The 23959-nt window shown below is 40.5% G+C and overlaps 1 protein-coding gene across 1 annotated transcript in view; it reads left to right on the top strand.

The window, feature by feature from the left end:
• Window positions 1-18082: 18082 nt before the first annotated feature.
• The window catches only part of LOC308400898 (glycerophosphodiester phosphodiesterase domain-containing protein 5-like), a 45415-nt gene continuing 39538 nt past the window's right edge, over window positions 18083-23959 (top strand). The window contains exon 1 of the mRNA XM_080888930.1: window positions 18083-18285. The gene's annotated coding sequence lies outside the window, so the exon portion shown is untranslated. The remainder of the gene's footprint in view (window positions 18286-23959) is intronic.

The following is a 23959-nucleotide window of genomic DNA, read 5'->3' as shown; positions in this document are numbered from 1 at the left end:
CGAAGAAGAAATTACATTAATTAATGGTTAATTAATAGTCATGGTGTGAGACAACGCATTGCATAATAGCAATAGATAAATATTTGAAAAGAAAGTAGTCAATCCGACCTGGGGCCTGGAGAAAGTTCCGACCCAGATGAAGGCCCTGGCATGAGTAGTGGTCTGTCACGACTGGGGCAAAAGAGGACTCAAAGGCAGCACTTACTAAGATGTGGTTTATTGTAAATGCAGAACACAAAGTGGGGATAGAAAAACAGAACTAAGGATAAACTAAAGTGGGAAAACTAAACTATAGAACGACAAACCTGAACACGGGGGGAGGACGACAGAGAGAGCACACAGTAGATTCACAAAGAGTTTCCAGGAGATCACAGAGGATGAATACAGACGACACGACGAGGAACAGTGGCAGACACACACTAATATACACAGTGGGACACTGGGAAATCACACACAGGTGGGAGACACAGCTGGACCTGATTAACCTGATGAGACAGGGGAACACTAACACCAGGGACCAACAGAGGGAGCAGAAACCCAGCATCCAAAACCCCAAAACACAAACCATCCCAAAACAGCCCACAAATAATAATAACAACAACAACAATAAATACACCAAACACAAAATCACTGAGTCACGGACTCAGGACCATGACATGGTCAGAAGAAAGCAAATAAGGTATACAGGGGACAAACTGAGCCATTTCTGCTATACCTGGTGTACAGGGAAAACTTATCAATATGATTTTTGTGACATTTTTGTTGGTGTGCCGTGTGATTTTTCTAATGTGAAATATGTGCCGTGGCTCCAAAAGGTTGGGAAACACAGGGTTAAACTATACTTCTGATATCCAGTGAGTCTGTCCTAAATGTTTCACTGGCAGATTGGTGGTGCTTTAACTGGAAAAACTGGCTTTACTGTAAGGAAAAACCACAGCACGAGTGTTTGATTTCACATCACCAGTGCTGTATAGAAAACTCAAATGTGGGAATTATTTGTAAAAGGTAATTTTAACATTTAATGCTGACCTCGTATTATGTCCTGTAGATGATGATGTTCACAGATACATTCTGAAACTGGTCCACAATTTTTAAATCCAGTTTTATGCAGATTGGTGAAGCTGTACTCATCTAGAGAGCGCAGGCGGGGTGGAGTGGGTGGAGATGAGCATCAGGGGTGTTTTGGGATAAAGGACAGGAGCAAGCGTGAAAGAGAAGGCTTGCATGATAGTAGTGAGACCTGCTGTGGTTCAGGTGGTGGCACTGTCAAAAACAGAGGAAGTGAAGCTGGAGGAGGTGGGACAAGATTAGAAATGAGTCCATCAGAGGGACAGCTCAGCAGTTTGGAGACCAAGTTAGAGGCGAGGCTGAGAGAGTTTGAACATGTGCAGAGGAGGGATAGAGCATATACTGGGCAAAGGATGTTGAATATGGAGCTTCCAGGCAGGAGGAGAAGATTTAGTGATGTAGGGACAGAGTAATAACCTCTGCCTGCCTATACTTCTGAAAAACTGCCTCTCTAAGATGCTCTTGGGTTTTGGAGATCAGCAAATCCTTCCTTTTATTTTCATTTTCTATAGTTTCTGTCTGTCCGCCCCGAGAGTCGACATTTTTCATCTCTGACTAAACTTTAATTAAATCTATTTTAATTGCATCAACTTTTCTTTATTATTAAAACAATTTAGTGGCAGTTATAACTGGTGCACTGCAGGCAGGAGCTGCTGATCGCTCTGCACACTTTCATGAGTGCCAGTTTGCACCACCTTGCTGAAGCCATATCATGTAACATCATAATTCCTGTTTACAAGAAAAACTATTTGGAAAACCTCCAAAAACACAACGCCACCATGCAGCAGCGCACAGTGTGAGGCTTGAGTCTCACTGTTAAATAATAAGGATTTTTTATTTATAACATTATTTCCTAATACCTCCAATACCTCTAAAGCCGCTCCGTGTCTCAATTATGCAAAATGCGGTTCTTTGGCGGAGCCTGGAGCAGAAATGAGCTTAAATCTGTCTCGCTGTGACGGCCGCCTGCAGCTTTCCTCCCCTGCTGTTCCCGATTGTGAAATTAGATCCCACCTATTTTTCTTTCTCCTTTAATTAAAAGTGGTAATTAGTGTTTGCCAGCTTCCCAAGCCCCCCTTTCATCTTCATGTTAATAGAGGAGAGTTTTCAGTGCGAAACAGCCCGTGTAGCTGCGTGAGAATCAGTTTGAAGCTCCCAGTGGCCCCACTTTGGATTCAGTCCTGGCTGTTGCATAATTGTAAACTTTCATTAATGTTTCAGCTGAGTGAACTCGGGCCTGCTGGCTGTGCTCAGATGTAAAGACTGGCAAACATGCAGAAAACCAACAAACAGCATCTGAACAGACACGCTCCGTGAGCTGACATGTGCAGGCCGATCTGTTGTTGGTCTTAAAACGATCACAAAAGAGAATTAGATTTGTTTGGGATCATGAAGTGTCACGTGTTTTTCATGTTAGCATGATTTTGTAAGTAATATATTTTAATAAGATGTATACAGTTCACAGGACTCTGCATTCATATTTAAAGTGAAGAACACCCCATGATTCATCTGTTTCTGTGCGACTTTATCAGTCTCTCGTGTGATTGTGGCCCGCTCTTCTTGACAGCGTTGCTTCAGTTCATTGACATTTGCAGGCATTTGTTTATGCACAGCTGATTTCAGCTCCCACCTCAGCATTTCAATCAAGCTGAGATCTGGACTTTGACTGGACAACCTTGCTGCTGTCTTGGAGCGCTGTCATGTTACGTGGCCCAGTGCTGGCTAAGCTTCAGGTGTTGGACAGATGGCCTCACGTTTGATTCTGGAATACTTTGATATACAGAGGAGTTCAGGGTCAACTCAACGACCAGAAGCTTTCCAGGTCGTGTAGCTTCAAAACACGTCTAAATCCTCACGCCTCCACCGCCGTGCTGACAGCTGGTATGAGGTGTTTGTGTTTGGTTTTCTCCAAACGTGGTGCTGTGCATCATGGCCAAACATCTCCACTTTGGTCTCATTGCTTCAGAAGGCTTGTGATTTGTTCAGATGCAGCTTTGCAAACCTGACCCATGTTGCTGTTTTTCTTTTTAAGGGTGAAGAGGCTTTCTCCTGTCAGCCTTTATAAAACAAGCTACACATGTTCAGTCTTTTTCTAATTGAACTGTCATTAACTTTAACATTTAACATGCCGACTGAGGCCTGTAGAGTCTGGGATGGAGCTCTTGGGTTTTTGCAGATTCTCTGAGCATTGCACGGTCTAACCCTAGGGTGAATTTGCTGGGGCGTCCGCTCCTGGGAAGCTTGTAGCCCCGCGTAAACACACCTGAATCCTCCAGACCAACAAACTGCTCACACTTCCTGATGATCTGTTAATCAAGTGCACTGGATTTGCAGCATTTGGCTGGTATTTAGTGAGGCTGTACTTTTTTACAGCACTGCATAAAGTCCTGTAAAAACTCGCTTTTTCACATCATGTGGGTCCTTCGTGTCACTCAGGGATTGAGTGAGATGGAGGCAGATGATCCACTTTGGTGAGTCATACAGGGAGAAACCTAAACAAGTTCTTTTTCAATGCTTAAACCTACCCAAGCTATTTTTTGCCTATCCCTAAGCAAGTTTTAAAAAAATAAAGGTAAGAGTGATTTTTAAACCCTAAACCTAAAGCACTAAATACATAATAAATACATAATAAAATAGCCAATATACGTTTAATGGTATGTAATTTTTGTAATATGTAACCAGCTCTAAATACCTTTTTCCCTACAGTAAAAACCCCCAAAACACTTCTCTTTCACACTCCAGTCATATATCCTCCTGTGCTGGTGCAGCGTGGAGAGTAATGAGGCTCAGTTCTGCTGAGGTGGTGGAAAAAGGACGACTGACAGAGTGTGACGCATCGACGACAAGGACACAGAGGAGGAGACGGAAAAACTGAAATGACAACAAGACGGAGAAGAGAAAGGAGTGTGAAAGTGAAACAAAATGATATCGGATTGGAGCAACACAGGAGAATTTAGAAAAGGCTGTAAGTGATGAATGATGCGTTTTAAAAAGTTGTTAAGTGACATGTGCAGGATAACAAAGGAAAAACTGAAAAATATAAATGTAACTTTAGTGAATTATCAAATGAAAACACCTAAAAGCATTGCAGGAGAAACTAGACAAGACCATAAAACCTAAACTCAACAAACAAAAAGACACAAAGTGTTTGGAAAACAAGTGGAACAATTTGAGCAGAACAAAAGTTAAAAAGGTCGTACACAAGTGAAAGAATCTTAAAAACACCGACTTAAACGATGGATGTCATCCAACATTTTATTTTTGAGAGCCATAAGTGACCAAATTTGGACAAGAGGGTTATCAATTAATAATCTAAGATAGTAATTAGGCAATTGTCACGTAACAAGTTATTAAAGAATCAATCAGCAGTCCAACTGCTTTAAATACTCAGTACTGTCACTTTCAACGTTTCATTATCATTACTTCAGCTTCAGTTCACATGAGATTTTCATTACAGTTTTTTACAGACGCTAGGACACATTTCTCAATACTTAGGTCACTTTTGCAAAACTCTTCACACAATCCTCCTAACTGACCGTCAGCTTGGCAAAGCAGTTCATTTCACATTCAAAATGCACTACAACTACCAAAACACTTCATTCAGGTCTCAAATAAACTCATTCTTCCAGAACACTAGCAAAGGTTGACAGCCGACAAACACACTTTGTCACCCACAAAACAATGACCTAAAAACACTAACAACATGTAGCATTACAGTGTTTTCTTGTGTAAAACAAGGGCACATCTCTGTTTATAATTTCAATATATGTTACTGGAATGAATCAGACATCATGCAGAATTCGTTAATATTTGTTTATGTAGTTTTATTTTTTTGCACTAAGTAATCCCAAAATACAAGAATTTGTATACACACCATCCACTGATACACATACAATAGTAATGCTAATCTACTCGGTCTTCTCCATTTGGCCACAGGTTCTCATCCACATCACATCTCATGTCATCTTGGGCAATACACCTAGGAAAGAATCTCCTGGCTGCCAGAATTGAAGGAGTTGAAAAATTGAAGGAGTAACACCTGTGTAGATGTTCATCTACAATGAGAATCAGCTGTGGCTGGTTAAACTGCATTTTTAGATTTAAAATATGTTTCAATAAAATATTGCTGTTGCATTTTGCTGTCTTTTTAAGTTTTGCATTGTGTTATTGTTTTGGCCATAAGTTTAACAGTTTTGAAAACAGTATGTAAGCACATGCAAAATGTCCTGTCCGTACAAAGATTTTTGGCAGTTGTTGTGTCTGAGTGAGAAGATGATTCATGAAATTTGAGAGATGTAGTCATTGAATGCATTTTGTGCCAAAACAATGATAACTGGTCCTCAGTTTGGCCCACATAGACTTCTGTTGTGCTCACTGTGTGAGGAGTTTTGCAAACGTGACCTAAGTATTGAGACATGTGTCCTAGCGTCTGTAAAAAACTGTAAAATCAAAACAGACATCTACCAGTAATTTCAGTGAGTAGACTTTAATTTTATCATGTCCAATTTGGCACACTTTGGAAATAGATTCAACAGGTAGTGCCTTACCTTTGTATAAGCCGGCTTATGCCCACTCACGTCAGACCACTGGCTTGTGCCTGTCCGTTCGACAACCTTGGACCGTCCAAACCTCCAACTTCCACCCCAATACCACAGGACGAGCCCCCAAACTCATAAAAACTAAAGCTAATAGAAGCTAATAAAATGTTTAAATAAACTTTTTAAAGCTGTGAAGTTTTGTGATGATGTCATTATTGATACTGTGACGGCCCAGGTGCAAGAAACCAGGAAAAACTGTTGCCAGAAAATCGGAATAGTACTGTTGTTCAACTAATGGCTCCGAAGCTGGAGGTCAAGATACTGCAGATCTCTGCCTTTGCTTACCACCCAGCCTACACAGCAAATTACCCCAATGCTTCTCTGTAGAGTCACAGAGCAGCAGATCAACACAGCTCCAGGATCACAGGGATTGTCAAGGTAAGGAACTGGAAAATGTTACTGGAATAGCCCCCTTGGCCTGCTATCACTATATGTGGAAGAAAATTGATGGATGAGTAGATGGATATTGTCCAGAAATTATGTAGCGCTCTGTACTGTTGCCCTATGATTTAACACTGAAGAAAGAAACATCGTCTTACAGTCGAATAATTAAACTCCACATGGCGTTTTCTGTCACTGTGTGAAACACAAACTGGATCCTGGCTTCACAGAGGAAAGTGACAGACAGCAGAGGTTAACCACAACACTAGGTGGTGATTGATTACTGTGTTCTCCACACTCTGTGTGTGTGCATGTATATGTTTACATGTCTTTGTGAGGACAAAAAAACATTTGGCATGCTACTATACTTGTGGGGACCAACAGTCACTTATGGGGACAAAGTTCCCGTCCCCGCAAGTTTGAAGGTATCCTTGAGACTCAAAATGTGGTTTTGTCAGGGTTACAGTTAGGTTGTGGTCAGGTTCAGGCTGAGGGTTAGGATTAGGCATTCATTTTTGATGGTAGGGGTTGGGGTAAGTTGCTAGGGAGAGCAATGAGATGTCCTCACTAAGATATGAAAACGTGTGTGTGTGGATGGGGTTGAGTGGGTGTGTGTGCATGACGTAAAGAAGCACCGAGGCGTTCAGAAAGATGCCTGACTGAGCGAGTGTGTATGTGATGATGGGTTTAATCTGTGTGTGTGTGTGTGTGTGCGCGTGTGTGTGCGCGTGTGTGCTCACTGAGTTCCTCGGTATTGCAGTGGAGACCTCCCTCCCTCCCTTTTCTTTGTTACATAACAGCCTCCACTGCAGAGGAAGATCACTGCAGAGGAGTGCTGGTTCACACACACACACACACACACACACTCACGCATGCTTCCATCCCTCCAGAGGATTTTCTGTTTTGCACGCAGTTTCTGAAGACTTACTTGAGTTCAACTCATTATGTTATTCTGACGTCTCCTGAACCCGTCACCCGATGCGTCTCAAAGTTGCTGTTTCTGAGGACAGCTGTACGTGTGTGTGTGTGTGTGTGTGTGTGTGTGTGTGTGTGTGTGTCTTATCCTGTGGTTTGGAGCTTTCTTGAAAATCTCCCATTCAAACTCACTGAGTGTGAATTTGTAAAGACAAAAAAGTATGCAAACTTGTGCGTATGTCAGACCTTACCTGTGTCACCGTCGTTCTTCTACATCTACATAAATGTTCTGAGGTCACTCAGTTTAAAATATGCAGTTTTGTAACTGTACAATCATCTTTATGTGTGAATTAGTTTCTGATCTTCTCCATCTTCTTTGTTTTCCTGGATGATTCCTTCTCATGGCAAAATAATTCGAACTGAAGCTTAAATAATCTCACAGCCTGTTACATGATTTAATTTGGTCCTTTTTTTGTCCTTTTCTGAGGACAGCAGAGCGCAGAGTGCTGTTGGGCCAGAATATATACGTCTCTGTTTAATGCTCCACATGTGGCCTGCAGGGATCCTAATGGGCTTCTCAAGCACTCTGCATGATACTGAGGGAGGAAAAGGAAACTTACCAGAAAAGAAGACATGGAGTGTGCAGGGAATAATAAACACTGAGATAAAAAGAGATTTTATTTTTCATTTTCACCTGAGGATTAAAGAAGACAGAGCAGTGAGGAGGTGTGAGAGCTGAATAGTTTTCAGCCCACCTCGTCTTTCTTCTTCTGTGTGCACAGTGAAGTTTAGTTTTATCTGAATGGCAGGTCGAGAGGGAGTGGATTATGATTTGAATCGCACTGTAATCCACTATGAACAGGAGCATCAGCTGAATGTCTAACGTGAGTCTGGCAGCATCTGCAGGTGGAGTCCATTGTTTTATAAAATGATCTCAAAGGAATCTTTTGTTGTTTTAAAAACAAAATTTCTCTAGCAATGCTACAGAAACCCATTTATAACACCTTAAAAATACTTTTAATGTATGCCCTACCAAAATTTGGCTTGAGCATCAGTAGAAACCAAGCACATATACACTATATCACCAAAAATGTTCACTCACGTGTCCACATCATTGAATTCAGGTGTTCGGGTCACTTCCGTGGCCACAGGTGTATCAAATCAAGCACCTAGTCATGCAGGAGCTGAGTGAATTCCAGCATGGTACCGTGACAGGAAGTCACCTGTGCATCAGGTCCGTTAGTGAAATTTCCTCGCTACAAACATTGCACAGTCAGCTGTTAGTGGTTTTATGACAAAATGAAAGCAATTGACAGCAACTCAGCCACGAAGTGTAGGCCACACAAAATCACTCAGTGGATGCTGAGGATAGTGCAGAGGTCACCAGCTTTCAATCACTAAGGAAATCCAAACCTTCAAAATCTTTATGTGGTGGGTTTTCATGGCTGAGCAGCTGCATCCAAGCCTGCCAAGCGTCGGCTGCAGTGGTCTATGGCACACTGCCACTGGACTCTAAACCAGTGGAGACGTGTTCTCTGGATGATGAATTGCACTTCTCTGTCTGGGAATCTGATGGACGAGCCTGGGCTTGGCGTTGTCAGGAGAACAGTAATTGTCTGACTGCACTATGCCAAGTGGGGGAGAGACATTTTGGACAACTACAGTCTCCAAACTTTATGGGATCAGTTTGTGGATGGACCCTGTTCCAACATGACTGTGCACCAGTGAACAAATCAAGGTTCATAAAGACATGGATGAGCAAGACTTGACTGGCCTGCACAGAATCCTCACTTCAACCTGATAAAACCCCTTTGGGATGAATTAGAGTGGACACTATGAGCAAGGCTTTCTCATCCCACATCAGAGTCTGACCTCACAAATATGCTTCTGGAAGAACAGTCAAAAATTCCCATAAACACTTCTTAACCCAGAAGAGTTGATGCTTTTAAGAGTCCTATTAAACCCTATGGACTAACAATGGGTTGTCACTTAAGTTCATATGAGTGTGAAGGCAGATAAGCAAATATTTTTGGCAACATAGTGTAGGAGACCTCAGCAGCCTTGTGTTTTTGAGACAGAAGTGACCGTATCTGGACAAAAGGGTAGAGTGTTGCATTGAAAGTGGAGCTAGCAAGCTTAGTTAACAAACTGCATTTATAAACTGTCCAGGAGCATCACACAGATACAGATACCTGCTAGGTGCTGCAGAGTAATAAAATACATGAACTTCAGTCATCAAAAATTAAGGACAAACTCCTTGGAGAGGCTACCACACAGAAAAACATATTACTGGTCAGATTAAATACAAAATCCTACAAAAGGCACCAACAGCGTTGTTCACTGACTCAGATTAGCTGAGATGAAGTCTAGCAGGGAGCTAATGGCAACACACCAGTCAATCATTGCAGGTGCAGCCTGAACTTTAAGCCTCAATAAATTCAAATAGGTGAGGTAAAAAAAAGGAGACCCCCTGTAGAGTTGTTATAAATGTATAAATTATCCACAATTATGTAATTTCAGTCAGTCAAATAGTCAGTAACATTAAAAGTGGAACAGGATCTTGCATAAGTATAATTAAACACCTGTCATGTGCTGACTGCTGTGCTTAGAAAAAAGTTGCTCCAGTTGCACAACCTTGAAGAATGTGCAGACAATAAATGCTTTTATTTGACATCAGTGTGGTGAGATGAAAGAAGTGAAATGTGTGCTTGTAACCAAAACAACTGATTAAAAGTGAAGCTGGCAGGTATTCAGGGCATTGTAGTAGCACTTTAATTACTTTGAAACTAAAAAACTTGGAAAAGAAAAACAAGTACACAGCAAATCCAGCATGTCCAAATTAACACTGTCGGATTTGATTTCAACACTATTAAAGTGTCTATATGGGTCCACACCAGAGAGTGTTAATTTAACTCTTTTTGGAGAGTTGGTACGTTAACTCTGATTTAGTGTTAAACACCAAATCTGTCTGGAGTTGATAATTTAACACTTGGTGTTAAGAGTTTATATATTAACTCTCAAAGAGTATTTTAGTTTAACTACGTAAGAGTTATCTTCTAATTCATTCTAAAAAGCGGGAATTTTACTGTTCTGAACTTCTAGAAATTTCTTTTGGAAATAAACATTTACTAAAAAGACGCAATGGTTTTTGAAAAACATTTATTCTGAACTGTGCACCACAATTTCAAAACATTTTCTGAAAGATCTAACAGTATACATGTTCTCACTTTCATTAGAATTGTGTTTATCAAAAGGTCTGACATAGGTGAGCTGGTAAATGCAAATAACAGCATCTCATCACTTATTTCTTCAATACAATATGCATGTCCTTCATTCATCCCTTTGTGGAACTTCAACGCACTTCTGCTCTCCCCCATATTCCATCTTCACAATCCAGTAAACAATTGCAGCACAGTAAAAAAAAAAAAAAAGGAATCTTCTTTGAGCCATTACTTGTGTAAAGTATTTTCCCAAAAGACAAGGACACAGGCAACAGGTAATACTGAACTAAATGTAAAACCTCAACCTTTTTCATTTTTACCTAAACCGTGTGCACAAAACTCTGGAGGGATCTATGCTAACGTAGAATCCAGTCAGGACGTCAGCTACTGCTGTTTGCTCGGTTTTTTTAATGGGCGATCGTTTTCAGGCTTCAAGTAGCACCATTATACCAACGTTTCACATTCTAGACATTGTTTTAGGTGTATTTGACCAAAAGTTTGACTGAAAATTCACATGCAAGCTTTTTTTCAAGGCTGTGGTATTTGCCCACAAACAATACCTTTCAGCTAGCTAAAACAGAATATTATGCTATCAGCGAGCAACATGGCTAATGCCTTTCACACAGCTTTGTCTCAACTCCAAAGAGCCACAGAAGTAAAAGCTCATAATAATAATTGAAACAATCTTTGAAAAAATGACTTACCAAGCATGGCAAACAACTCAAATATGTAGAGCAAAATGTTCTGGAACGGCTTCACTTCAGCTTCGATTGGAGCCGTGCTGGGGGCGGAGTCTGTGAATTTACTCTGTTGGTGTCATAGCCCCTCTAGGAGTTCAGAGTTAAGAGGTCAAGAGTTAATGTTTCCATTGTAACACCTCCAGATTTGACAGAGAAACACTCATTTTTAACACTCGATTTTAACTACTATCATTTTACACCTCAGAGTTACATTAAAAGAATGTGACTCTGCTTAGAGTAAAATTAACTCTACTTTTGCAAGAAGACTATTAACACCAAAACATTTAACACTTTTGAATTTGCTGTGAAAAGGTGGCACACGATGATGGCAGGAAAAACATCTGAAAAGGGCAAATAAGAGAAATCAAGAAGCACAAAGAGCCACGAGAAAACATCGAGCATGCAACCTGACAGAGACTCAGGGAAGGACAATAAAGAGCAGGTGTACTTAATCAGACACAAGGATAAGAAAACATCCACCCACTTATCCAAGCTAGGGTTACACAGGTGGTGGAGCTTACTCCAGACTGTGATATGGTTTCGGGGCAGTTTTTCATTGTTGGATTTAACAAAAAGATTATCTAAAACATTGTGATTGAACAGCTAACCTTTCTTTGTGGAAACTTCTTAATGATATCTGACAATAGTCTGCTCGGGGTTGTTGAGTCCTCGATCTCTCGAGCAGCAACTGAACTCTTTGAACGTCACAGGCTGGGATGCAGCAATGCGGAAGGTCACTGGTGGATGCGAACTTTTACTTTTAAGCTTTTTACTCAGCATTATCACACATGCTCTCTAATGAAACTGTTTCCCCTGTGTGTGTGTGTTTGTGTGTGTGTGTGTGGGCGGGCGGTTGGTGTCTCCTTTGTGCATGCCAGTTTTGTAATGACTCTGTTACCGTGGCGACCCATGCCTTGTTGACCAGATTCAATGCATTATGATTAAAGGTACATCAAGTCGCCATGGCAACACTCTGCATAGGTGTTACATAATCAGAGCGAAGGGACCCCAGTGGCTCTTTGTGCTGATACCTGTTTGTGTGTGTGTGTGTGTGTGTGTGTGTGTGTGTGTGTGAGAGAGAGAGAGAGAGAGTTCCTCCTTTACATTCATACATCCACTACTCACATTCACACCTGGGAGCTGCCCAGTTTACCACAGCCTGCTGCTGTCGGGCTTTCAGCTCCTCACTTGCAGCACAAAGGAGTAAACACACTCAGGAATAAAATTACAAAACAGGTACAGCCTGCAAAGATTTACCCCATAGAGCTAAATGTTGGACCTCTAGCAGAGTTTTTCCCATAGACAATATAAAATAGGTGAGAGCTAAATCATTTTCCCAGAAGGCAACGTGAGAAACTGATAGGTTTGAACAGGTGCATTAAAGTCAGGTTCAGTGTCTGAGGTAGAAGAACTGAATGTTGCTGTTGATGTGAAGAACTGTCACATCGACAGCAAATTCAAGATCAGCTTTTTGTTCTGCATCTGTGAGGTTTGGAATGTTTTTGCCTTTCTTCTGACAAAACTCTCAAATCTCTGCTCTCAGGTCCCAAAGACTTTTTAGCACTTTGCCCAGGCTGAAGTATCTGATGGCTGTGTGGTAGCCTATGTCACCATGTTCAGTCTCCTGCTCCTGCAAAAATGCAACAAACTGTCAGTGACTGTCAGTGAGAAAAAGCCAAAAATGTTGACTTCATTTTTCAACTTAAGTTCCAGATTTCCTTTCCAGACATCCTTGATGCTTGACTCTCGGGGCATATTTGTGATGCAGAGTTCACCAAACACTCTTTGATATACTCTTCATCAAAGACTGGCCCACAGTTTTTGTTTTTTCGAGATTTTGTGGGACATCACAAAGCTGTCATCACTCCTCGATCCCTGAATGTGTAAAACTTGGTAAAAAAAAAAAGTTCTTGTTGCTTTCGCAGCTTTGCTAGCAAAGGTTCAGGTGTCTGTTTCCAGTCTGCATCAGTCAAGTTCTTGTATTCCCCTGTGTGTTTAGTCCTGCAAGGTGATTCTATCCAATCTGCTCTCCACAGATTAGGCTGTGTTCACAATTCTACATTCTGCATCAAGCTTTCTTTTTTAAACGAGAGCTGATATCTTTTGGGGCTAGTAAACCCCTATCCCTTATAACTGTCTTTTCCAACATATTTACAGTGATGTTTATTTAGCTTCCACACAAGTAAATAAAGAAATTTTTAAAACTGGCAATCGCTTTCAAAATAAAGGTTTGTGATGATTGACATCTGAAACAAACATGTGAATGTTTGCTAGCAAATCTGCAAAAGCAGCAAGGACCTTTTACCGGGCTTTACACATCAAGCGATTCCCCACAAAAGTGCACAAAACATTGTGTGATGGGAAGTTTATCAAAGACTGTTTGGTGGCTGAAATGATGTATACTTCCTTACGTTTACGCCAGGGACAACCAAAAGGCCGGACGTGGCCCACAGACTCTACAGTGCCTATTTGATATAAAAATGGACTTAGCTTCTGGGTCTCAAGCATCTCTTAAACCTGCATTATTTTAATGACCACCATGGCACAACTTCTCTGACTGCCAAAAAGCATTCCAGTTATATAGGTCTGTGGGAAGATAGCCATTGAATCACTTGTTTTGTTACCTCAGTAAACACATTATGATTTGAAGGGCTAGTCATTTTAAAATACAGTGGAACCCCGACTTACGAATACCCCATTCAACGAAAAATTCAAGTTACGAAGGCACTTAATGGCAATATTTCTGCCCGTATTACGGCAAAATGCCCGGTATATTGTAGGCCTTCTGGGCTCAGCCAATCAGATACTGGCTGAGCCCAGAAGGCCTACAATGCCCACAATGCCTTCCGAATCATATGACAACCCCCTTGGCTTTCGTACTTGCGCTTCGCTGTTCCACTTGAACGACGTATTGTTGTTGCAGTTAGCAATTAGCCTGTCGTTCACTCAAAAGGCGCGATGGGTGCTTCGACTTCTGAAAATTTTCGACTTACGAAAGACCCTCAGGAACGAATTAATTTCGTACGTCAGGGTTCCACTGTATGTCAGTTTTGTAAATTATGGTCAGTATTAGTTTCAGGCAGAATCAGCCAGAAGTCAGTGTGAAGAACAGCCAGTTGTGCAGCAAAAACACAGAATAACTCCAGCTTTGTGTCTTTTTTTTCATTCTAGCTGAAGTATGGAAGGTTCCCTTTCCCCTCAATACGGATGTATTATAATTGGTCCAGCCTAGAGTTGATCATGACCAATTGGCTAATCCACCACCTTTCATTGTTTATACCGTTACAAAAACAAACAAACAAACATAAAAATGAAAAATCACAATCAGCCCCCCGGGCAATTGCCCGGGGGGCTGATTGCCAGTCCAGCTGTGCGGTCAGCTGGTGGGTAACAGGCATCTCCGAAAACATTAGAGCACTTTTGCAAATATATAATAAATCGAGCAGGTATTTGAAGTTTACACAGCACCATTCTCGCATGAAATCGTATCGTAGGGTAAAAGTTTATTTTGTGACCCAGAAAGAGTAATATTTCAAACTCCGCCACTCTGTGTTCCTCCGCCACTACCTTGTTTGAGTTTAGGACAAAATGGATTCTGGGATATTGCATTTCGTCATTTCGAGCTGACTGGAGACCAAAACAGCCAATCAGATTTTTTTGCATCCAAGTCTGTGATTGGCTGGTTTTGTGGCACAAATATAACGGTGTAGAGAAAGAGTTGAACGTGCACGGGAAGAAATGTTGAGAGCGCAAGCAACACATTGCGAGCGAACGCAAATGCAAAAACTGAGCGAGAGGGGCTGCTATTGTGTGTGTGTGTGTGTGTGTGTGTGTGTGTGTGTGTGTGTGTGTGTGTGTGTGTGTGTGTGTGTGTGTGTGTGTGTGTGGATAATAGCAAACACTGAAATACAGTTTTTGCATGCAGCAATTAATTTTGTTCACTCACATTTAGCTTTTCTTCGCTCAAAACTTTTTTTGAATTTTTTTTTTTTTTTTTACATGCGCTCAGAATAGTGGCACAAAAATAACGCCATAGTCCATGACCCTCCTGTGGACACTCTAATAGGACTGAAAAATCTGGGACTCTCCACCAATTGACCTTAGAACTGAAGAAGCTTCACGGATGAGAGGTGAAACATCTTCAAGAAACTTAAAGATTTCCAGACGCTTTTCTTTCCAAGCTCCTTAGACTACAATGACCTGGATGACTGAGAACCTTCACAAACAATGCAGTTTTAAGATATTCTGCACCAACTTCACTGTTCAGACCTGGCAGTCTGTGTTATTAAAAAACCCCAAAATATGTTTCAAACAATATCCTGCATTAAACTGAAAATTGTCTCAAGGGGTCCAACTTCCCTTTTCCCAAAGATATTCTGTTTTATGTGCAGGCTTCTAAAGATCATTAAGGATGAAAAGACTCAATACTCAGGTTTCTTCTTTAATGGAATAAACTAGCTCTCAACTGGAAAATCTGTGCTCTGTTTGAATGTTTTCCTCCCTCAAATTAAACTTTGGAAACTGGAATTCGGATCAGGCCAGGCTGTGGTTATGTAATAACAACTGTAGTCTGACATTTCCTCGTGTTTGGCAATGTCTTCTGCCAAACGTCTTCTTTACCACCACAGCATCTCCTCTAATGTAAAACAGAGACACACAAAATCACCACAGACATTCAAGTCTTGTTGCTACACACAACTGTCATTAAACTGTGTCTAAGGTGTTTACCATTACACAAGAGAACTGAAGTGGTTGAGGCAGGCACAAAAAAACAGCAAATAGACATTTTTATACTTTTACATAGTAGCTTCAGCGTTTGACCTACTTCATTCCTTCAAATTGTGATGCACTGCAGTGTGAGGAAATATTTCTACAAGCAACAGACGTGCAAATCAGCATGAGCTTACAGTTAGGCCCATATGTATTTGGACACTGACAAAAGTTTTGTTCTTTTACGTTTATGTTTACGTAAACAAATTCCAATTATAGTTATATATTGGACATGGACATAATGTGTAGACTCTCAGCTTTCTTTTGAGGGTATCCACATTCGAATTTATGGTGGCCTCTAGAGACAAAGTACGTACCAACTGCAAAACACGTACAAAACTCAAAAACACTTACAAACTCAAAAACACTTACAAACTCTGAAGCGCATACAAACTGCAAAGCACGACGTACAAATTCCAAAGCACGTACAAGCTCCGAAGCACGCGCAAACTCCAAAACACAACGGAAGTGCTCCAGGACGCAGAATCATTTTCATGGTGATGAGAATCCCTTTCACAACAGTCAACCAAGTGAACAGCACTCTTCAGGAGGTGAAGAAAGAGACTGCATGAAAGTAAATACAGAGATTTCACTGCAAGGTGCAAACCACTGATAAGCCTCAAGAATAGAAAGGCTAAAAAACATCTAAAAAAAAGCCAGCACAGTTCTGGAAAAACATATTTTGGACAGATGAAACCAAGATCAACCTCTACTAGAATGATGGCAAGAAAAGTGCATGGAGAAGGTGTGGAACAGCTTATGATGCAAAGCATACAACAGGCAGTGTGATGGTTTGGGCGTGCATGGCTGCCAGTGGCACTGGGACACTAGTATTTATTGATGATGTGACACAGGACAGAAACAGCCGGATGAACTCAGAGACTTACTGTCTGCTCAAATCTGGCTAAATCCAGTCAAATTGATTGGGCGGAGTTTCATAATACAGATGGACAATGACCCAAACCATACAGCCAAAGAGTTTATTAAAGCAAAGAAGTGAGATATACTTGAATGGTCAAATCAGTCCCTGATCTTAACCCAACTTCAAACAGAAAGGCCCACAAACAAACAGCAACTGAAAGCCGCTGCAGTAAAGGCCTGCAGAGCATCAAAAAGGAGGAAACCCAGCATGTGGTGATGTTCATGAGTTCAAGACTTCAGGCTGTCATTGCCAGCAAAGGGTTTTCAACCAAGTATTAGAAATGAACATTTTATTTTCAGTTATGTAATTTGTCCAATTACTTTGAGCCCCTGAAATGAAGGAATAGTGTTAAATTTTTTTAGTTCATCACATTTTTATGCAATCTTTTTGTTAAACCAACTGAATTAAAACTGAAAGTCTGCACTTCAAATGCATCTGATTTGTTTCATTTAAAATTTATTGTAGTAATGTACAGAACCATAATAAGAAAGAAAGAGTTGTCTCTGTCCAAATATTTATGGACCTACATGTACATCGGTTTAAGAAACATATCCATCACAGTGTTAGTCTAAAGATGTTTTCATACGGAATGTATATTCATTTTGTAGTATTTGAGTTCATTTTCAACCTTTTGACACTCTAATGCAGCCTCTGACTTAACAGTAATAGAGACAAGAACATTTTGTCCACTTATTTTAGAATATACTACCAGACTTTTTAGCAGAGGAGCATGGTACTCAGGGAATCCTGAATTTAAATGTAGTGGAGAACTGTAACTTCCACTGGGTTTTAAGAAGCATTTAAAATCACAGTTTGGGGCAAAATCAGCAAACTTTTTAAGGTCCTTTTTTTCTTATTAGATTGGAATGACGATTGTTACGGAAGAAGATTAGGGCCAATGGAAAAAGAAAAAAAAGTGGGGACATCTTTTTTTCAGTTTTGTCTTTAATCCCAGAATTCTGAGGAAAAAGTTGGGAAATCCATCTTACAGCAACCAAAACAGTAACATCAACCCATAAGATCATATTTTATTGCAGAGTAGTTAAATGAAATGCAATATCACAAAATAAAAGCTCAACAATGTAAATATTACACAAAACTCACGTGCTCAATTGAATTTAATAAACAGGTAAATAAAGCAGCCCAATAAGTGAACATCTAAATAAATTAGAATAAACAATTAAGTAAAACCCTGATATAATACAATAAAGCGGCTGTATAAAGACAAAAGCTCTATGTCCAAACAGGCCGATATTTATACTTGAACGAGCCTTAAAAATGCATTTATCAGGTATTTAAATGGTTGCGATTGATTTTCACTCAGGCGATTAGCTCCAAAGTGAGCAAAAAGCTCAGCACCTGTGTGGCGTTTACTGGAACAATGTGAACGTATCCATGGAGAGCGCTGTCGTGACGTAAGCAACAGGTTGAACGGAGCCCCTCGCGGACGCCCAGTGCCCGCACTTCTGTTGTTTCCCTGTCCGGAGCTCGCGCGGCATCATCATCATCAGCGGCACACGCGGAGCCGACTGCGTGCATGTGTGTGAGGCTGCGCTGCTGCACGAGACCACTGCAGCATTCGGCTGGTGCCTCAGAACCCATTTTAAAAACTAAAGGCTCAAAACGAGACGGAGAAAACGGACAGCGGCGGGAAAACTGACGTCCTTCAGGTAGGAAAACCTTAATTTATTTGGGTTTGTTTTTTTTACACCGTCATTGGGATTTTACTGCGTTCTGTCATGTCATGTCAGTACTGGTCACACACAGTGAATAACGGTTTTTATGTCACGAGCCGCGTCCGTGTAACAGCGACTTTATGTTCTGGCCAGCTGAACGATGTCGCGGTGATTGAGCACCGCACTAAATAGGCTGCGTGGTTCTTCTGTCTGCATAATCCTTACATTGAAAGAGCGAAGAAGACCAGTCATAATATTTATAATTTAAGGTATCTATGACTGTGTACATCTAAGCTATGTTTTAATGGGTTTTAATTTCCCACCATGGACTGGGTGTTTCTTGTTGGGTAAGTTCTAGTTTTATTAATTAGAGTAAAACTGGGAACAATGTGGGCAAGAGTAGACCTTCATTTGACTTTAAGTTGTACAGATTATGCAGCACACTTTGTATTTCACGAGTTACAGTCACAAAAATGCATTTCTTTAGTGTGTTTTAGTCAATTTATTCACACATGTCCAGCAGAGACTGCAGGCGAGTCTGAACAGTGCTGTCACATATTAGTGGTTACCGTCAGTGTTGATCTTCAGCTGCTTTTCTTCAGTTTGATGGTTGATTTAGTGGCACATGTCGTGATTGATGGCTGTCAGGCTCTCTCATTGCTATCCCATAGTTCAATACAACTCAGTGCAGTGGCAGGTTCCATTTTTTTCTTTGAGGACTAATATTTAAAGTTGAAATTAAAGCCTAACAGGTAGAAAAGAAGCTGACTGGTCAAAATAAGTTGTAAAAATCTTTTTTTTAGGACATGATTTATGCATCGATGATTTGCTATTAGAACACTCTCTGGTTAAAGATTTTCACTTATGACTGCAAATCTTTTAACTGTGACTGCAGATGTGTCATGAGGACATTTTGAAATGTCACAGGATTATTGAAGATTTGTTTCGTCCTGTACCAGCAGCCTGCACTACAAAGCACCTTCAGCATACCCAGGATGTGTTTCAGATATCTCACTCTGACATCAGCAGTCAGGCTAAACAGTCACACGAAGGTAGGTATCAACTCAGGGTTTATCAATCTAGCTGCGAGCGTGTTCACATCAAAGCGGCGGCGTTGGCAGCATCTGACCAATTACAAACATCAGTGAGTACACAGGAAGCGATGCGGCTGATTCATAAAGGTAAACTGGAATATTAGACACATATGAAGAGGTTAAACTCACAATACAGATGAAAGCAACACAGCTGCTGCAGAATAAGCAACAGTGTGAGAGAGGAAATGTTTATTATCAGAGCTGCATGAATGTGTGTGCTTTCAGGGCTTTGGCCAGTATGACTGGAAAGGACTTACCATATTAATAAAGTCTAGCCAATTTGAAGCCGGTAAGGAAATGCAGCAGAACTGCTGATTGTGTAAATTGATACTCATCAGCGTTACGGCTCTGTCATTAACACACAAACAAAACTGAGAGATTACATTAAAATGATGTTTAGATGCGTGTAGGGCAGCTTTATTGTTTCAGCTGCTGCACCAGTGGTGTTAATGGTCTGAGAGCGGGCATATAAATGTTAAATAAAGTGGTTTCTAATAATCAGTTTCTTGTTGATGCTTTTCTCATTGAAGACTTTAGATGATATTGAAAAACTGATGTTGAAAGACTTCAGACCCGCATCCAGCTTCTTCTGGGAATATTGGTGCTATTTTCCAGCGGATTGATCGGTGTGTAGGAGGTGGTTTCGTACCTTCTGGTCTCTTACCCAGAGCGTTATCTGTGGCAGAGTGGGTTAGGTCTGCAGCATAAGTTGCTGTGTTGAACTAGGATCTTAAACCTGAAAAGCCAGGGTTAAACCTGTACTTGCTTCAATAAGCACCTTATCGTACTCCGTGGTCAGGCCTCAGGTGTGTGCACTCTGTGGTTGTTTGTGTATTATATAAAGATTTGTTCTATCATCTCTTATTGCTTTGTGAAAATATAAGAAGCAAAGGGTCGCGTCCTCTTAACACTACTGAAGAGAGAAGTATTAGCCTCTGTTTCTCTCTCAGGCGTCTGCAGGTTGATGTGAGGATCCTGCCTGAAGCCATCTCATACTCGGAGTGTCTGGGGAGTAAAATTGGCCTCCATCAATGCTCATCCCACTCTGACCTTTCAGCTTCATATTTCTGTACGGGTTTGTGCTGTTTTATCGCAGATTTTTCTTTTAAGCAGCATACCAAGCTTTAATACTGAAATTTTAAGCAGTTTTCCAGTTATACAGTTGGAATTAGAAGTTCCCCCTGTGCATTGTGTTTTATGAGGTAATGTGGTGCTTGCTGCAGTGTTATTACTGTAATTTTCAGTACACTTTAATCAGATGGGTTTTATTACAGCTGAATATTCCCACAGCATAGCAGTAAAAACAATTAAAACATTGTGATATCTTTTTCTCACTGAAGGTGTTCAGTGGACGTGGTGATCATTCTCTCAGCAAAATGTGTAACAGATACGATGGTCCGTGTTTTTTAATATGACACTAACACTGCTGGAGCTGTGGACCAGCACAGCTCTTAACCTTTTTAAAATAAATCTACTTTTTTTTCCATCTTATATTCGTGTTTTATCAAAGTTCAACACACATTTACCGTTGCCCATCCAAACATTCATCAGGAATTGTTGAATTTCTGTCTTTGACAGATGCACCAATGAGTGCTCTACATGCGCTTTCATACACGCATTAAACAAACTGGGCTTCCTGTACAGATCGGTGAGTGGATTGGATCTTTCTATAACAGGAAGATGTAAATGTGAGGTGGAAGATGGAGGGTGCTGTAGTAGGGCTGGGCCATATCATACCGTTCACAGTAATACCGCTATAATGTTGGGCAACGATAAGAAAATTAAATATCGTGATAGAATATGGGTAAAACACGCATGCGCAGTGCCTTTGTTTTCATACGCACATGGCGGCAAAAGCATGGCGGCGATGGAGAATGAGAAGGGAGAAAGCGGATCGTTGAATGAAACGGATGAACCAGAACTGGTTTGTAAAAATGCTGCAGCTTCAGTGGTGTGGTCCGTCAGATACACAACAAAGCACTATTTTTGGTAGCGCATGCTAGCGGGCCGTCGTTATTACCGTGTTTTTTTGGAAAATACGGCACACTTAAAATCAATCCTTTGATTTTTCTGAAAATCGACAGAGCCCCTTATAATCCCGTGTGCCTTATGTATGAATTCTGGTTGTGTTTACTGACCTCAAAACGATTTTATGTGGTACAAATCTGTCAAATGTTTCAGTACGACTTTGCAAAGCTACGAAGCCGCACCGCTCAATGAATTGTCGGAGCATTACGGCTATCGTAGGCAGGAGCCTCGCGGAGTGATACGTACTGTGCTTCAACATAATGTTACCGTATTGTGTGTGTATAACCTCTCTTTAAGTTTTGTGGATATTATACATGGTTATGCTGAGGATATGTCGGCCAGTTTCCGCTGGAAATGCCTTTTGGTTAAACTGTCAGCGAGGAATTTGCATTTTCACTGTTAAATGTTTATATAACTTTAATGCACATAAAAAACAGCTGCTTGTTAAGTGGAAATACATTGATGTTTTGGGGTTTTTTTGCACTAATAAAGTTGTGGAGTTGTAAAGTGTTTTGTCTAGTGTCAATTATATCATCAGTTATATTGTTATCGCAAATTTTCAAATGTATATCGTGATAAATATTTTTGGTCATATCGCCCTGCTCTATCCTGCAGTATTTTGATGTAGAAGATGATAATCTGCAGGCACTCAACCCAGAGTGTGTGTTTAACCACACTCTGGCAAGCATGCAGGTACTAACATCCAAAAAAGAAAGCTTAATGATGACATTAATGTTATTCAAAATATTTGCTCTAGAATAATTTCTGCAATTTTAACCACAAATTTTTGACTGTTAAGCTTTGACAGCAGAAGCCTGATGGTTGTAGCTGTTGCTGTTGAGCTGTGCTGTGATGGTGTTTGGACAATGAGTGAACAGCTGATTGTGCTGGATACAGAGGGCTGCTTTGTCTTAGCTGTACAGTCTCTCCTGCTCACTCATCTGCTGAGCTACAGTGTCTTCTTTTTCTGTGTGGCACACACAGAGGCTTTAAAGATTGATATACTGTATTTGTGCAGCTTTACTGTTGACATTTTGGTTTTTTGGTGCTTATTTTAGTATGTTTAGTATGTTTTTGTTTGAATTTGCTATGTACTAGTTAAAAACAAAACTGGCAAAAGTATACAAAAGAAATGGAAACATTTATATGAAATCTGGCAGATTAACAAGAAAAACACATTTATGAAAATGGAAAATTACACAAAAAAACCTGACATTTACAAGCCAACTTGCAAATTTACAAGGAAATTTACAGAGTTGAGAAAACATGACGAATATATGAGAGGGAAAAAAATGTTGTCTTGTAAAATTGCCAGTTTTTCTCCTAAATTTCCATCTGAGGGCTTTACTCTTTTTTTTTTTTTTTTTCCTCCATTTTTAGCCCCTTGAATTCTTTTCCTTAAATTTCCCTAATATAACATTGTAAAATTTTTAACTTTACATAAAATAAATATTACATTAAAAAATCACCTGAGTTATAGGGGTGAGCCTCAAAACCATGTCATGGTATTTCAAAAGAGTTTATGATAATGATATTTCTGATGGTATATAAAAAAAATTTAATGATGTTTTATGGATGCTCGCGGGCAGTAGCATGTGTAAGTGTACGAAAAGCATTTTCCTTCTTTTCCGATGAGCTACTGTCACTGATGACACACTTCCTAATTTGAGGTGTGAATCGAGGTGCCAGCAGCAGCGCTGTAGTGCAGTAGTATTGACACAGCATTATATCCAGTAACACAGCATAAGTCAAATGTAAGCACAAAAGCAGCCTAGTTGGTGTTTTCCCAGGAACATTTCTGTATAAAAGAACTCCTTTAAACGCTTCAGTTCAACAATAACAAAACTATGTTCACTTTGTAACACTTCAGGAGTTGCACAACACTGTCACATAATAAAATCTGGGATGTTGTGTCTTGGGTTGAGCTTTTTAATCAGCTGCTTAGAGCCCTGCTTTTCCACCACGTGACCACATTGGTAATTTGCACAGTTTGGTCCTCCTGTTATATGAAGTGCACTTAGCAAAGCTCAGTGGACTTATGTGTTACCCTTCGGGTCACACATCGCCAGCTGCTTGTATCTCCTCCATCGTCGTCTGGCTTTAGTCTGTGTTGTGCTTTTTCATCCCCAAGTGGTGAAACAGCAGAAACTGTTTTCTTACATTTTTTTTTTTTTTTTTTAATCAATTTGTAGGTGCTGAATTGTCATTAGAGGCTCATGCGGCCCTTGCTGTCAGACATACTTGGGCTTGTCTTGTTGTGCGCACTTTGGAACATGAATACATGCCATTGCTATAGCAACAATATTTTATTAAGTCAGTGTTATCGCAGAAGATATCATGGAAGGGCACAGCCCTACTAAAGCACCAACTGCTGTACAGAGACATAAAACAGCCTTTTTCTTTCACATATTTGAAGTGTCAGTCACAGGCTGCGTGAGAGAAATCAGGAAGGAAGGAAATGAAAATCTAGAAAGAACAAGATGTGCAGATGTCTCTATCAGGAACATGTTGACATTCGCCTCCACACTGTCTGCACATTTAGTCGC

The sequence above is a fragment of the Rhamphochromis sp. 'chilingali' genome, assembly GCF_963969265.1.
Source record: "Rhamphochromis sp. 'chilingali' genome assembly, chromosome: 8".
NCBI classification, from domain to species: Eukaryota; Metazoa; Chordata; class Actinopteri; order Cichliformes; family Cichlidae; genus Rhamphochromis; species Rhamphochromis sp. 'chilingali'.
This window is presented reverse-complemented; position numbering and strand designations above follow the sequence as displayed.